Source organism: Cynara cardunculus, assembly GCF_001531365.2.
Source record: "Cynara cardunculus var. scolymus isolate 2C chromosome LG 12, CcrdV1, whole genome shotgun sequence".
NCBI classification, from domain to species: Eukaryota; Viridiplantae; Streptophyta; class Magnoliopsida; order Asterales; family Asteraceae; genus Cynara; species Cynara cardunculus.
This window is the reverse complement of record NC_037539.1, coordinates 33,528,458-33,546,888: the sequence shown is the minus strand read 5'-3', so window position 1 is coordinate 33,546,888 and position 18,431 is coordinate 33,528,458.

The window sequence follows — 18,431 nt, the reverse complement described above, 5'->3', positions numbered from 1 at the left end:
AACCCGAAGATCTGAAAGAATGGTTCATCTAGAATCTGAGGAAAGGGAAGAATCGCCTGTTAATCTTCCAACTAGCACGTCTGGAAATAGAGGACGGGGAAGAGCAAGGGGACGAGGCAGAGGAAGAAGCCAGTCTCAGGGAAGGGGTCGGATTGAAATACATTCTGAACATGAAGAATCCCACTCTGGGAATGTTAAGGAAAGATCAATGCCACACCCTGAATATGTAACCAGGGACATGTTGGCTGAAGAACTGGGGAAGTTACGGGAAACTTTGACTTCTATTATGGGAATTCCAGCCAGGACAGAGACAGAAAGAATAGAAATTCATCCCTCGATATTAAAATGGGAGGGGCCTTCATCTTTAAGAAATGTTATTCACAACAAGGAGGGGGATATTAAAATGTTTCTGGCATGTAAGCCACCAACATTTTCTGCAGAAAGAGATCCAGTGAAAGCCGTGTGCTGGATTAAAGAAATGGAATCAGTATTCAACACCATTCGGTGTCCGGAAACAAATCAAGTTCGATTTGTTGTTTCTATATTAAAATCAAATGCTTTTTTTGGTGGGAAGTTGAATCATTAACCAGGACGAATGTTTTACAAACATTATCCTGGGCAGAATTTGTGAATCGATTTAAAGAACAATTTTGCCCTAAGACAGCTGTACGACAAATGGAAGATGATTTTCTGAAACTAGAGCAAGGAAATGGAACAGTTCGAGAGTATACTGAGAAATTYATTGAATACTCTCGATTTGCTGAGCACTATGTTTCATCAGAATCCAGGAAGATAGAAAGGTATATTTGAGGTTTGAAACCCTAAATCAGAGAGTTTGTAATTGCCATGAACCCCAATAACTTTTCATTAACGGTAGACGCAGCTGAAGTGACCGAACAAAATAAAAATCGACAGCCAGAAGGAAAACTTGTAGAGAAGAGAAAATGGGAGGGGCCTTCATCTTTTAGAGGGCCGAAAACTGTAAGATATGATAACAGATCTGAGCAGAAGATCAGTGAGAAAGTATGCTCACAGTGTCGACAGGTTCACCAGGGTGAATGCAAGATGGATCCAAGGAAATGTTATAAGTGTGGCGAAGCAGGTCATCTGTCTAGAAATTGCCCAGCCAATCGAAGGTGTTTTAATTGCAATTCTCTGGATCATATTCGACCAAATTGTCCCTTGTTAAGAACTTCGCAGTTAACAATGGGGGGTAACGCGTCGGGTACACGGGGAAGGCCTACTGTGAACAGAGGAGGGCAAGGAGGGGCGCGGGGACGGTCCTTCCAGATGACTAAAATTGAGGCAGAAGCATCACCAGATGTAGTAATAGGTACATTCCTTTTGAATTCAATACGTGCTAAGGTGTTATTTGACTCTGGCGCAAACTTTTTGTTTGTGTCACCATTGTTTGCTCAAACTGCATGTCTGAATTATGTGCTACTTGATGATGAGTTAGTAGTTGATACTGCTAATAGTCAAGAAATTGTTACTAGTATGTTCAATAACTGTATTATTGTTATTGGGGACTGTGAACTTTCGATCCGGTTATTTCCCATGCCAATGAAGGAATTTGATGTAGTGGTGGGTATGGACTGGTTGGCAAGGTATCAGGCTAGTATTAATTGTAATCAGAAAATGATTAAAATCATTCTGCCAGACCAGGGAACAGTTGTTATTTATGGTGATCGTCAGAATCACCATACCAGTATTTTGTCAGTAATGAAAGCCCAGAAAAGTATTCGAAAGAAGTGCCAAGGATGTTTGGCATACGTAATTGATCTAAAGAAAGAGAAGGGAAAAGAAGAATCGATTCCGATTGTTAATGAATATCCAGAAGTCTTTCCAGAAGACTTATCTGGATTACCACCCGACAGAGTTATTGAATTCCGAATTGATCTTATACCAGGAGCAGCACCAATAGCGAAGGCACCGTACCATTTAGCTCCATCTGAATTGAAAGAACTGGTTGCACAGTTGAAAGATTTATCTGATAAGGGAGTTATTAGGCCTAGCACTTCACCTTGGGGTGCTCCGGTCTTATTTGTTAAAAAGAAAGATGGGTCTATGCGAATGTGTATGGACTATCGTGAACTGAATAAATTGACAATAAAAAACAAGTATCCTTTACCAAGGATTGATGACTTGTTTGATCAATTGATAGGAGCAAGTTATTTCTCCAAAATCGATTTGAGGTCAGGATATCATCAGCTTAAAGTCAGGGAGGAAGACGTTGCTACAACAGCTTTTCGAACCATGTATGGGCATTATGAATTTCTAGTTATGCCATTCGGTTTAACTAATGCGCCCGTAACTTTTATGGATCTGATGAATAGGATATATAAGGAATATCTTGATAAATTCGTTATTGTATTTATCGATGATATTCTTATATCTCTAACACCAAAGAAGAGCACGYGAAACATCTTCATTTGATACTGAAATTGTTAAAAAAAGAAAAGTTGTACGCAAAATTCTCTAAATGTGAGTTTTGGTTGAGAGAAGTTCAATTCTTGGGTCATGTCATCTCAGAAGCAGGGGTAAAAGTGGATCCAGCAAAAATAGAGGCAGTTGCAAGATGGGAAGCTTCGAAAAATCCTTCTGAAGTTCGAAGCTTTTTAGGATTGGCTGGTTATTACCGTAAGTTCATTCAGAACTTTTCTAAGATAGCAGTGCCATTAACTAAATTGACTCGGAAGAACATTAAATTCCAGTGGGAAGGAGAACAACAAGAAGCCTTTCAACTTTTAAAATATCATCTTTGCAGTGCGCCAATATTGACTCTACCAAATGGATCTGAAGACTTTGTGGTTTACAGTGACGCTTCAAAGTTAGGGTTGGGATGTGTTCTGATGCGAAAAGGAAAAGTGATTTCTTATGCGTCAAGACAATTGAAAGATCATGAGAAGCAGTAATCAACCCATGACATGGAATTAGCTGCGGTGGTATTTGCTCTGAAAATCTGGAGACACTACCTTCTGGGAACGAAATGTCAGATTTATACTGACCATAAAAGTTTACAACATTTGTTCAGCCAGAAAGAATTAAATATGCGACAGCGTCGGTGGATTGAGCTGGTTAATGATTAGGATTGTGAAATTCTTTACCACCCAGGAAAAGCTAACGTAGTGGCTGACGCTTTGAGCAGGAAAAAAAAGAGTGGAACCATTAAAGCTGTGGCAATGAGAATGAACTTGATCCCCGACATTCATAAGGAAATTCAAAGATGCCAACAAGAAGCTATAAAAGAAGAATTTGTTAAAGTAGAAAGGTTGGGTAAGATGATTTCAACCTTGGAACAGAATAATGAAGGACTAATGTGCTTTCAAGAGTAAGTTTGGGTACCATGCTTTGGAAATATCCGAAATATGATATTAAATGAAAGCCATAAGTCCCGATACTCTATTCATCCAGGCACCAATAAGATGTATAGAGATTTGAAACCTTTTTATTTGTGGTCAGGATTGAAAAGAGACATAACTCGATATGTGGAACAGTGTCTGACATGTTTACAGGTTAAGATTGAACATCAGAAGCCGTATGGAAGTCTTCAATCTTAGAGATACCTATATGGAAATGGGATCACATTACTATGGATTTTGTTATAAAGTTACGTCGAACTCCAAGGGGATACGACACAATTTGGGTAATTGTTGATCGTCTGTCCAAATCTGGGCATTTCCTGCCAATAAGAGAGAAGTACTCTTTAGAAAAGCTGGCGCAAATTTATATCAAAGAAGTTGTTACCAGACACGGTGTTCCATTATTTATTGTCTCTGATAGAGATAGTCAGTTTATTTCAAAGTTCTAGGAAGGGTTACAGAAAGCTTTAGGATCTGAAATTCGACTAAGTACAGCTTATCATCCGCAAACAGATGGGCAGAGTGAAAGAACTATCCAGACTCTCAAAGATATGTTGAGAAGTTGTATTATTGACTTCGGGGGATCGTGGGAAGATCATTTGCCATTAATAGAGTTTGCATATAACAATAGTTACCATTCTAGCATCCAAGCGGCACCGTATGAAGTGTTGTATGGACGTAAATGCCGAACGCCGTTGTCTTGGAATGAGGTGGGTGAAAAACAATTGACGGGTCCTGAGATTGTCCAAGAAACTTCTGAAAAAATCGAACAGATTCGTAAAAGAATCAAAACATCACAAGATCGCCAGAAAAGTTATGCTGACAATCGTCGAAACCCGATTGAATTTGATATAGGTGATTTTGTGATGTTAAAAGTTTCGCCATGGAAGGGTGTTATCAGATTTGGAAAAAAGGAAAGCTCAGTCCGAGGTATGTGGGGACGTTCAGAATATGTAAGCGAATTGGGCCGGTAGCATATCAATTAGAGCTGCCAGAAGAACTGAGTCTGATTCACAACACTTTTCATGTGTCGAATCTGCGGAAATGTCTGGCGAATCCGAGTCTAGCTATACCGATGCCAGAGATTAAATTAGATAGTAAGCTGAACTTTGTGGAAACGCCAGAAGCCGTAATTGATCAAAAGATCAGAGTGTTGAGAAACAAAAAGATAAGTCTGGTTAAAGTTCAGTGGAAGTTTCACAAAGGACCAGAAGCAACATGGGAACTAGAGTTAAAGATGAGATCAGAATACCCTTGGCTATTTAATTAAAGGAATTCCAGGACGGAATACTTTTGAGGGGTGGATAATGTGATAACTGGATCTTAGTTATCAATCAAGGTAATTAATACATGATTATCTGATTAAATGATTACGTGATAGCATGATAAATTTGGTTTATTTGATCATGCTAGTGTGTGTGGAAATTATGTGCATAATATGGATACATGTATGAGACTATGTGCATATGTAGAAGTATATATTTATATATATATATATATATATATATGTGTGTGTGTGTGTGTGTGTGTGATTATACACACATGCATGTTATGAGAATGCATGGTATGTGGATGTATGCATGTGCATGAAGTGGGTTAGCATGGGAAGGGGGCTGTTTAGCCGACCTTCCAGTTTTAGAAAGATATAAAAGGAGGGCTTAGCCTCCATTTTTCTACTTCTTGCCATTTTTTAAAAGTTATGCGATTTAAGGATAGAGAGAGAGTTGACCGGATTTCAAGTATCTKATTTCAAGAAGGTTGTTTTCAAAAGACTTGATAAGGTGAGTAATTTCTAAAYCTTTTTGCATAAAACTTGTTACTGGTTTTATTTGAATGTTATTTATTATTGGAAATAAATCAGTTATTTGCTTAAGGGTTTTATCCGGACAAAGGCTGACCGGATTAAGTTTAAATCGGGCAAGGGTTGGGCGATTAAACCCTAAACCGATCAAGCGTTAAGCGGTTTAGTTTTAAACCGGTTAAGCTTTGAGCGAGTTATGAATGATAAGAATGGTTAACATTTTGAACGGAAAAGTAGGAATACGACCATGTGGTGACCGGATTATTTTTAAATCAGTCAAGCTTTGAACGATGTATTGTTCGGACTTTTTATCCGGACAAAAGATGGACTTTTATTTCTAAGTGTTAAATCGGACAAGCCTTGGGCGATGAGTTGTCCGGATTTGGTAAACCGGCTAAGACTTGACCGAAGATGAAGTCCAGCCAAGTCTATGTTGACCGGATTTGAGTTGTGCCTTGTGCTCGAATGATAGAAATTGTTATTTTATCATAAAATGGGAATTTTGATATAAATGATTTTGGATTGATAATAATTCCATTGACTGCGGTCTATTTGGAATTGTTTTGTGAAATGTTTTGATGAGGAAATAAGGGTGGCATATCAAGGAGAGGTGTACCATGTGATAAGGGTGGCATATCAAGGAGAGGTGTACCATGGGATACCGGTGGCATATGAAGGAGATGTGTACATTTGATATAAGGGTGGCATTTGTATGTATGTTGTATGATATAACTCTTTCTATTATATCCCTTAAGACTACCGTGGTCTGGAATCTTTATTTCTTTGTGATTTAAGGATTTAGGATCAAGGTTCTTATTTTTGGAAATCATAGTCTGAATGTTATTGAGGAGAAAACATTAGGTTTGGCCTGAAACTTTATATAATAAACCTTGTTTGATTCGAAAAAGGTTTAAAAGTGGCATTATATGAAACCTGACTGATCTAAATGTATGATATTGACTGATCTAAAGGTATGATATTTGAATAGCTTAATGCTTAGCTTGAAAAGTGGAAAGGATTTGGTATTTTGTTCCTATTCGTTCATATATGGGTTATATATATGAATAGTTGTTTTTCATAATGGTTTTGGTGATTTTCATCCTGCAATATCATAATAGGGTATCTCACTAGACCTTTCGGTCTAACCCCCGTTTTGTGATTTTAACTATGTATTGCAGGAGGTTCGGACGGTAAGGGAAAAGGGAAAATTTGACATTTTCCTATATGCATTTCTACATGACGATTTGTCTTGATGTACAGTTTTGATTAATTAGTACAAGAAATGTATTTGAATTTTTGGACCTTGTATTTGGTTATAATAGATTCTTGTACTAAGGGAYCTGAATGGGATAATATCATGTATTTCTTTTGTATGAAATATGTGTTACATGCAATGTGTGGTTTGGGGTGTTACATCATTGATTTGTTCATGATATGACAATTCCTTTTACAAGCAATCTTTAATATTTGCATTACATTATAAGAAGAGAAAAGAAAATACAAATGAGTTTCATTCCCCTCAATTGGTATCAAGTTTTTTTTTCTAATATTGTGTACTAACCAATTACAATTGATAAACAAAATCTTATATCTTGTACCAACAAACTTAATTGTTTTGTACTAGTTTCAAATTACATATATGAAAACTTGTCATTATGTTCAAATCGAGTGATTTATTGGAGTTTTAAGGTAATAAATGCGATGTTTAATGGTTTCTAATTGCAAGTAATAAAACGTGCAAACATTCAAATGTTCAAACAAATAACTAAAGTTACAAAGTTTAATATTTAATACATGAACAATTCCAGAACTAATACCATGATACTACCGTGGTACACAACTCTCATTACCATGTATTAACCAAGTTTGCATACTTTATATGATATTACCAACAGGGACGGTCCTGAGGTTTCGGACACCAATGGAAAAAAGCCAAAACATTACCCCTATTAATTATACATCAAAAAAATAAATGATTTGAAGTGGTTAGGAAACCTAGTCAAGTTAGATGGCTCATCCCTACGAAGTCGTTCATTAAATATAAAAAAATGATGGAATGAGGGACATAAACTAAAACATCGAATATCTAGAAACTTAAAATGGTATAAGATTATTATCAAATTAAATATGTTGTGAAGTGTAGAAAGAAAACAAATCATCATGAAACAATGGGTCACCTTTACAATCCAAACCCTCAACTTTACTCAAGAAAAATACTAAGCCCCCTAAGCTTCTAAAAGTTTATAGTCACAGTTATTACACAACCCATGCACATGTAGTCGGCTGAATGACACATCTACCCTCCAGCAGCCTTGGCAGCGTAGAGCATGACACACAGATTAAATCATGCGCCCTTGTGATCAACGGCCCGCAATACTTCATATGAAATTTGTATTACGCCAAAATCTAATCATATGTGTTTGAATGTGAGAACATGTGACTCTTATATATATATATATATATATATATATATATATTCACATGGGAATAGTAAACATTACGTGTATGTGAATAAATATACAACTTATAACCAACATTAATTTGAATCAATTTAAAATTCAAATATCAACTTTAAAAATATATATCACCATTGATTTTAATCAAAATATAAGACCCGAGTTTTTAAAAACATTTTCGTTAGCTTACTTGATTTGTACCCTAATTACATAACGGTCAGTAAGTATTGAAGAGCTAAAACCACCAAACTCTTAAACTATTTCTAATTATAGTATAATATATATATATATATATATATATATAATTAGAAGTCATCGATTTCATTCACTGCCTCATTTTTTCTCTTTCTATACTCTCGTCTTCTCTCTAAAATATCCCTCAAAAAAATTTAAGAAATCAAGGTAACAATTATAAATTCAGAATTCACTCTCTGAATACTTCCTAAATGAATAAACTTCTTTCACTTTTATTAGGGTGTTTATGTTAAGAATTTTTAAACCGATTTATAAATTATGTTTTTGTCTGAGTATATTGGTAAATTTATGATATCTTTCAGGTTTAGAATGCTAAGATTGGTTAAAATTGATGTACAAATTTAAAGGGTAAAGTATAATATCAATATGGTTAGATTTGGTTTATATAATTAACCACACACCAAGTCTTCGATTAAATGTCAAAAAGAGTAAAGTTGCATGATTTAGCTTAGGTTAGAGACCATTGGGTTTAGTTTTACTGTTTAGTACGTTGATTATGTTTTAGATCATTTCGATGTAGCAAATAATGGAATTTGGATCATAAAAGTTAGTTGGGAAATTGTGAAATCGGATTTTCTATTTATTCAGTTTATTATTTCAAATTTATATTATAATTTATTCACCAAGCCCCGTGCTCAGTCGTGTTCTTGTTTTCTGAGACGACAGGTTCCAAATGATACTGATAGGGACGAGACATGAGATCAATCGTTTGACTTTTGGAGTTTGTAAACTCGTTTGTAGATGTTAATATTCTACGCTTATAAATAGTTGTTAGAATGTAATATTTTGGGTTCTAAAGCATGTTTCAAAAGTTAATATATGTTTGGAGTTTATTAGTAGCTCTATAATATTTTGATCTTTGAATTAAGTCATGTTAGTGACACTACTCATTACGGACCACGTGGACGGGGGATATTACTTCAAAAATAATGAAATTCTTTTATTTTATTGATATAGTTTATTTAAAAAAATATTTTTAATAATTTAGATAATTTAATTTCAATGAAAATAGGTATTCTATTGTCTATTTAAAAAAATGCGTAAAAACTTTTTGAACAAAAATGAGTGAATTATTTATTTAATTATACGGTGTTTTCAAAATTCTCGCTCAACTTTTGTAAGTTCTTTAATTTAGTCAAAATTTTATCAATATTTATATATTTTGCCTTTAAAATATTGGACATTGAAAAATTTCATCTAATGATTGATATCTCTTTTCAACTAAACAATATTTTTAGATTTTTCATTTCAAAAACCCCTTTCTTACTCTCACACACCACACAGAAATATATAAATAGATAGACACACACACATATACAATTGAGTTTCGATAAAAAAAAATCAAAGTTTCGATAGACACATAAAAAATATTTTGGTAAGGGATGTTCACATGTCCACGTATTTCAATGCCAATATAAGTACTATTTCATGTTAAGATATCATTAATATTTTTCAATATCTGTTAAAAAAATAGTGTCATCCAAAAAAGATAAGCTTATGACTCAAACCTCATGAGTTGACACAATATAAGATTTGTTTTAAAAAGATAGGGTCATCCAAATAATAAGTCTTATGATTCAAACCTCATGAGCTGACACAATATAAGATTTGTNTTTAAAAAGATAGGGTCATCCAAATAATAAGTCTTATGATTCAAACCTCATGAGCTGACACAATATAAGATTTGTTTTAAAAAGATAGGGTCATCTAAATAAGATAGCCTTATGAGTCAAGCCTCGTGAGTTGAAACAATGAATCTACCGATTAACCGGTTATCACATTAAGTCTTGCGACTATTTACAAAGCAAAATGTAAACAGTAAGGATGATAATTGTAGTTATTGAAATCTAGGGACCACTTTTAAAGATTCGTGTATACCACACGGACCAAAATTTTGTAGTTTACTCTTATTTTTATAATTTATTTTTTTAACAAATGGAATTCAATTATGTTTCAAAACCTTTCAGAAAATCCAAAACCCTCAAAATCATTCCATCAAACCAAACCCACCCTAAAGATTTGTGTTATGTATAATAAAGGGTCTTTATGGAAACAACCTTTCTACCATTTGGTTCGTTTGGTTTGGTCTGGTTTTATTGATGCTTCCTTCAAAATTTGTGTGCCCTCGGTCTACAGATCCTGGGAGAAACAAAGATTTAGGTTTTTTTTTTTTTGCATATGTTGATGTTTTGGTAAATGCCAAAATTTGTGCTTTTCTTGCTTTTACGTGCTTCAATATAAAAATCAAGATTGCTTTCTTGTGTCTGTTGAATAAAAAAGGGAAAATGAATCAAAATACAACAAATTTTGGCTTAGTTCCTATTTACTGTAATGAAGAATTTTATTCTCAGTTGATGTTACAAACTTTCAAAATCTTTCTATTTTATACCTATTTTAATCGGTAACATGTGAATCTTGTAACATCTGATGACGTGGATCCAAGTTTGCAAAAGGTTTAGCAAATATTTACAAAAAGGGTTTTAGTGAAAGAACGATAGACTTGACATTCACGTCAACAAATGTTACAAAATCAATAAGTTACTAGTCAATATGGGTAAAAAAATATGAAATTATGATAAATTGTGACATTAAATAGGTTATTTTGAAACTTTGTTACATTGAGGAGAAAAAAGTATTTGTTGGCGAACTTCATTTCATGTTGATGCATGTTTTCCAGTGAAAAATCGTTGCCAATCAAGAAACAATTCTTGGGTAGTAGTCATACTCGACCTTTATTTATTTCATATGTGTTAAACCCGTTCCATTTGGATTCAATCCAGTTCCTTGACGATGACAACAAGTGCTATTATGAGCAAAACTACACTTTCAACATCCAGAAATATTGGGCCAAATAAATCATCACGGTGCTTTCTTTGGTCAAATTTCCAAGGAATGTTCATGTTTTTGGGCACAAGTTTTTTCATCATCTCATGTAAATCTTCGTATATCTGAAGTCAGTGCCAAAAAGTTTGTTAGTTGTTAGTATATATATATATATATATATATATATATATATATATACATTATATCATACAATAAGTCAATGGGCAAACCTTATTTTATTGATTTCTATAATCTATGTACCCTTTTACTTAGAATATGGTTTTGCTGAGAGACATGTTTATGGGTTCAAGTGATCATTGATTTGTTCATGATATGGGAATTCCTTTTACAAGCAATATTTGATATTTGCACTCCATTATAAGAAGAGGAAAGAAAATACAAATGAGTTTCATTCCCCTCAAATGGTATCAAGTATTTTTTTTAATATTGTGTATTAACCAATTATAATTGATAAACAAAATCTTATATCTTGTACCAACAAACTTAACTGGTATCAACTTATTTCAATTGATACATGTTGGTAATAGTTTTGTACCAGTTTCAAGTTACATATATGAAAACTTGTCATTATGTTCAAATTGAGTGATTATTGGAGTTTTAAGGTAATACATGCGATGTTTAATGGTTTCTAATTGCAAGTAACAAAAGGTGCAAAGATTCAAATATTCAAACAAATAACTAAAGTTACAAAGTTTAATATTTAATACATGAACAATTCCAAAACTAATACCACGATACTACCGTGGTACACAACTCTCAATACCATGTATTAACCAATTTTGCATATTTTATATGATATTACCAACGGGGACGGTCCTGAGGTTTCGGACACCAATGGAAAAAAGCCAAAAAATTGCCCCTATTAATTATGCATCAAAAAAATAAATGATTTGAAGTGGTTAGGAAACCTAGTCAAGTTAGATGGCTCATCCCTAGGAAGTCGTTTATTAAATATAAAAAAATGATGGAATGAGGGACATAAACTAAAACATCGAATATCTAAAAACTTAAAACGGTATAAGATTATTATCAAATTAAATATGCTGTGAAGTGTAGAAAGAAAACAGATCATCATGAAACAATGAGTCACCTTTCCAATCCAAACACTCAACTTACTCAAGAAACATACTAAGCCCCCTAAGCTTCTAAAAGTTTATAGTCACAATTATTACACAACCCATACACATGTAGTCGGCTGAATGACACGTCTACCCTCCAGCAGCCTTGGCAGCGTCGAGCATGACACACGGATTAAATCATGCGCCATTGTGATCAACGGGCCACAGTACTTCATATGAAATTTGTAATACGCCAAAATCTGATCATATGTGTGTGTATGTGAGAACATGTGACTCTTTTATATATATATATATATATATATATATTCACATGTGAATAGTAAACATTGTGTGTATGTGAAAAAAATATACAACTTATAACCAACATTAATTTGAATCAATTTAAAATTCAAATATCAATTTTAAAAATATATATCACCATTGATTTTAATCAAAATATAAGACCCAAGTTTTTAAAAACATTTTCGTTAGCATACTCGATTTGTACCATAATTAAATAACGGTCGGTAATTGTTGAGGACTTAAAACCACCAAACTCCTAAACTATTTCTAATTATAGTATAATATATATATATATATATATATATATATATAAAATATTAAAAGTCATCGATTTCATTCACTGCCTCATTTTTTCTCTCTCTATACTCTCGTCTTCTTTCTAAAATAGCCCTCATTTTTTTTGAAGAAATCAAGGTAACAATTATAAATTCAGAATTCACTCTCTGAATACTTCCTAAATGTATAAATTTCTTTCATTTTTATTAGGGTGTTTAGGTTAAGAATTTTTAGACCGATTTATAAATCATATTTATGTCTAAGTTTACGGATTGATATTGGTAAAATTATGATATCTTTCAGGTTAAGAATGCTAAGATTGGTTAAAATTGATGTACAAATTTAAAGGGTAAAGTATAATATCAATATGGTTAGATTTTGTGTATATAATTAACCACACACCAAGTCTTCGATTAAATGTCGAAAAGAGTAAAGTTGCATGATTTAGCTTAGGCTAGAGACCATTGGGTTTAGTTTTACTGTTTAGTATGTTGATTATGTTTTAGATCATTTCGATGTAGCAAATAATGGATTTGGATCATAAAAGTTAGTTGAGAAATTGTGAAATCGGATTTTCTATTAATTCAGTTTATTATTTCAAATTTATATTATAATCTGTTCACCGAGCCCCGTGCTCAATCGTGTTCTTATTTTCTGAGACGACATGTTCCAAATGATACTGATAGGGACGGGACTTGAGATCGATCGTTTGACTTTTGGAGTTTGTAAAATCGTTTGTAGATGTTAATATTTTACGCTTATAAATAGTTGTTAGAATATAATATTTTGAATTCTAAAACATGTTTCAAAAGTTAATATATGTTTGGAGTTTATTAGTAGCTTTATAATATTTTTATCTTTGAATTAAGTCCCGTTAGTGACACCACTCGTTCCGGACCACATGGACGGGGGATATTACTTCAAAAATAATGAAATTCTTTTTTTTATTGATATAGTTTATTTAAAAAATATATTTTTAATAATTTAGATAATTTAATTTCAATGAAAATGGGTATTCTATTGTCTATTTAAAAAAATGCGTAAAAWCTTTTTGAACAAAAATGAGTGGATTATTTATTTAATTATACAGTGTTTTCAAAATTCTCTCTCAACTTCTTTAAATTCTTTAATTTAGTCAAAATTTTATCATTATTTATATATTTTGCCTTTAAAATGTTGGACATTGAAAAATTTCATCTAATGATTGATATATTTTTAGATTTTTCATTTCAAAAACCCCTTTCTTACTCTTACACACCACACAGACATATRTAAATAGATAGACACACACACACATATACAATTGAGTTCCGATAAAAAAAAAATCAAAGTTTCGATAGACACATAGAAAATATTTTGTTAACGGATGTTCACATGTCCACATATTTCAATGCCAATATAAGTACTATTTCATGTTAAGATATCGTTAATATTTTTCAATATCTGTTTTCATTATCATATTATAAATAAATTTAATTAAAATATATTTATTGTATTGCAAGATATATCGTACTTATATTCTTATGGTAATATTTTTGTTTATCGCACAAAGAGTGTTGTTGTTAACCAGTTATATGCTTCACAAATCAAGACATAGGTACAATTTATTACAATATATTGTTACATCAATTGCCATAATTACTAAATCAATTTYACAAAGGAAATAAGACAAGAAAATTAATAGTCATGTATCAAATATATTAGTTATTATCTCAATTAATTTCATAGATATTTGTATTTATGAGCTTTTAAAATGCTTAGAAATTTGAGAAACTACTTAAGGGTGGTTTAGTGACCCATAATTTACCAACACATTTGAAGACTTATTTCTTACATATACTGACAATTTTTGATCACATATAATAGGAACATCATCTAATATGGGTTYATCCAACAAGAATATGGCTACGTTTGTGTTGGTTGTGATGGTTATCCTTTGCATTACATGTACTTCTGTTTTAGGTTAGCTTTTCATGCCTTTACCATATCATTTATTTGAATTTGCTTCCATTCGTACGAAAATACTTTTTAGTAGCATATAGATAAAACCCAAACTCATACAACTTTCTTCAAATTTTATAAAAAATATTAAATATATGTATACATTCCAACAAATACTTGTGCTCCTCTCTCCCTGCCACTTATATTTGTTAGAGGAAGTATGAATGATTCAGATCGTGATGATAATTTGTGAACAAAACAAATTTACCTTTATTTATTGAATAATGTAGGAATAGTTCATGTTCTTTGACACTTTCTAAACAAAACAGTTTTTAGTTTAGGTTTTGAGTGCCACACTCATATTTTTCTATATCGAATAATAGAACTTTCTCAAATACAACATTGTTTGATATAACTTTATCAYGCTAGAATGTTGCAATAGTTGTATTGTTTGCGATGTTGATTCCTTGCATTATATTTCTTCATACTGTATATATGTCTCTACCATGCAAGATTGTATGTTTATATTTTTATTACCAAGGTAATTAAGAGAAGGTTATTACACAAGCTGATTGCATACGGTAATGTACAGCACATTCACAGGAGGTCTTCATTGGATTCTGCAATGATGGTTCAGATTGTGTGCCAAACTGTAAGGCGAAAGGCTTTCATCATGGGTATTGCATACCGACACCAACCAATAAATGTTTTTGTTACAATAACTAGTAGGACGATTCTTATAAAGTCTAATAAACTTTGTTTGATATTATATTTTTATAATAAAAGTATATTTTGTCTATTCTTGTATTCCCTCTTTTATTATGAATCTCAATAAAATTGATACAGATTATATATGTTATGTTAAATCTCAAAGTTATACATTTGTTAAATTTTTTAGTTGTTTAAAGTAAAAAAGAAAATTATATATGTCATCAGCTTGGGCCTTAGAATATATGAAAATTGTTCTCTTAGTTTAAAAAAGGTATGTTTTCATTCAAGAGGCTACCAAGTAACATCTCATATATACCACTCTGATTTTTCGTATAAATACATACGTTTTACGTGTTATGGAAAATTCTCAAGTGGTTCTTTTAAATAGCATAAAAAGCTATCGTTATGTAATTTTCCAAGATCTTCGAGCAAGAGAAAAATTTGCATCTCGAAAACGAATTCATTCTGAGCTAATGACAAATGTTACAAGGTGAACATGAAAAAAACTCTTTTATATTATTAAACTAAAAATAAATTATTTTATTATTAAATCTAAATTAAATTATAATAAAATTTTGAATTAAAGAAATTACACCAAAAAACACAAAAACTTTTAAATACTTAATTTGATACTAATATGGATATTTTTTGTAATTTTTTTTGCCATACCTTCAAATTTGTATTTTATTCAAAAAATATAAATATTATCGTTTTTTCAGTACTACATAAAATCGTATTATAACATAGATGAGAACAGAATAAAACAAAATAATTAAATCGAGTTGTATCTCGCTGTATTTCGCGAGTACTATTCTATTCTAGTATATTATAAAGCATTTGACAAATGATAATACGAGATACATGTCATTTCAACTGTGAGTTAACAACGAATGTATTTTCGTAAGTGGTTAATTTACATATATTCATAATCATTTGTTGTTATGAAAAGTTTGAGATGCATCTGTAAGAATTTTGTTGTTATGCTAACTCAAATGATATGTCCTACAACCATATCACTATTGTTGTTACTTGTTATGAAGAGAGTGAAGATTTTTTTCTTCTTCTAAAAACAGGGTTAGCTAAAATTAGTTAGCACTGTGTTGTTAGTAAAAAGACGTCATCTTCTGTTGTCAATATATACTAACGTCTATCATAAAACACTTCATGTCATCACAAATGTGTGATAACCAAACTCACCATATTTCAAGATTTAAGAAATATTCATTCTCATGATGTCTCTTCATTACCTATAGTTATATAATATATATATATATATATATATAGAGAGAGAGAGAGAGAGAGAGAGAGGGGGGGTATTATCTTTTGTTAACCATTTTTTTGTGTTAACTATACAAACCTATTAGACCAATAGGAATTCATATTGTATCATGGTTCATTGTTTCTTATGTAATTAATGACACTACTAAAAAATCTGGTTTTTTCGATGGCTAAATCGGTCCGAAAAACAACTTTCTGACGGATTTGATTTTTCTGACTAAAAAATCCATCAGAAATCCGTCGAACAATTTTATAAAATGTTATCCATTATCCGGGTTAATTAGAAGGAATATAAAATGAGATTAGAGTTACCGACGGAATAATCCGTCGGTAAACTTTTTCCATTTTCTTCCAAAACAATAACCAGTTTTTATTTCAAAAATAAAAATAACATTTTTCCGACGGATTTCCAACGGAAATTCCGTCGGTAATTATATTTACAAACTTTTTTTCTAATTTAAAATATGAAAATACTTTTTATTTTTAATGGACGGAAAATATTTACCGACGGATTTTTCGTCGGACAATCCGTCAGAATTTTTTTTAATAAAACTTATATCTAATTATTTACCGACGATTTTTTGCCAAAAATCTGTCGGAAATTTAGCTGGTATTGGAAAAAACAAAAACAAAAAACCTCCCAATCTAAATCCTAAAATATAAAGATGCTATAATTTAAATACAAATATACAGTACATAAATATGTCATAAATACCTAATATGATTATCCGGACGAAATTAATATGCATATATAAATTCGATTGATGACGCTAGTTCATAAATACACTATATCAAATCTATTACGGCGGGGTCGGCAGAAACTGTTGAGATTGTGTAAACCTCTTCATCATATCCATCATGTCTGCATGCTCTTTCTTTCGGATCTCATCTTCCCTGTTTCGGATCTCTTCTCGGCGAAGAAGTTCCTCAACCTCCTTCTGTCGGATTTCATTTCGGCAAAGAAGTTCCTCAACCTCCTTCTGTCGGACCTCATCTCGAGTGCGCATTTCTTGAATTTGAGACTGTAAGTTGTTAATTAACTACAAATACAATAAAACGTTAAAATTTCTAATAAGAAGTATAAATGAAATAAATAAACATCAAAGGATAAAGAGGTACACACCTGACTATCTACATTAGACGATCCACTCGAGTTTGCTTGTGAGGATGTCCCGGTCAAGACCAAATTGGGATCTTCATTGTACCCGAACCCAAATAGACGGCCTTTCTTGGATCCCCCAACCGCCTCATTCCACAAGTCAGTATCAACTAAGGGATAGGTCGAGGGATCCTCACCGTACTTTTCGGTGAGATTGTTTAAATAGGTAACCTGTGGTTTAAAAAATACTACCAATCAATTTCGACATCATAACGACTGTAAATGGAACGTTTCCAACTAAAACAATCATAACGTTTGCCCAACAAATGGCAACCCAAACTATATATATTAACATTCTAACTTAAACAATCCTAACATTTGCCCAACAAATGGCAACCCAAACTAGATATAAATATATATCACACACACATACACTAACATTTTAGCTTAAATAATCCTAACGTTTCTCCAACATACGACAGGCCAATATAGAGTTTAAAGTTATATATAGGTATTGTAAACTTACCGCAACCCGGCTACACCTCGAAGTCACGTACTCCCCTCGTGACTTGCAACCCGAAGATGACTTTGTACTCGACCTCTTCTTATGCGTATGATCGAAGAGTTCCACAGTGGATGGTGGCATGCCATTTTTTGCTTTCGTCTACATAGTCGCAAGTAATAAAAACATGTGTTAACTGTATCATATTAAAAATCAAGCTACTAAAGTAATCGATTTTAAGGACCTACCAGGCGAGCACCATGCATGGCGAATGTGATCGATCCGCCGGTGTGTTTGGCTATGTCACCTTCCACCATAGTCATTCGGTTATCATGCACCGTCTTGGAAACTACACCCTTCCAGTGGGGCGTGTTCTAGCGATTAATCATCTCGTACTAGATACGAGGATCGAGCCACTTAGGGTGGAATCCCTTTAACATATTCATATCCCTATTAGGGTCGTTTTCTACATAGGACATCGATTGACTTCTGGCTATTTCTCCTGCCCTTCTCCTAGCAGACTTATGCCATCATTGTAGTTTTTG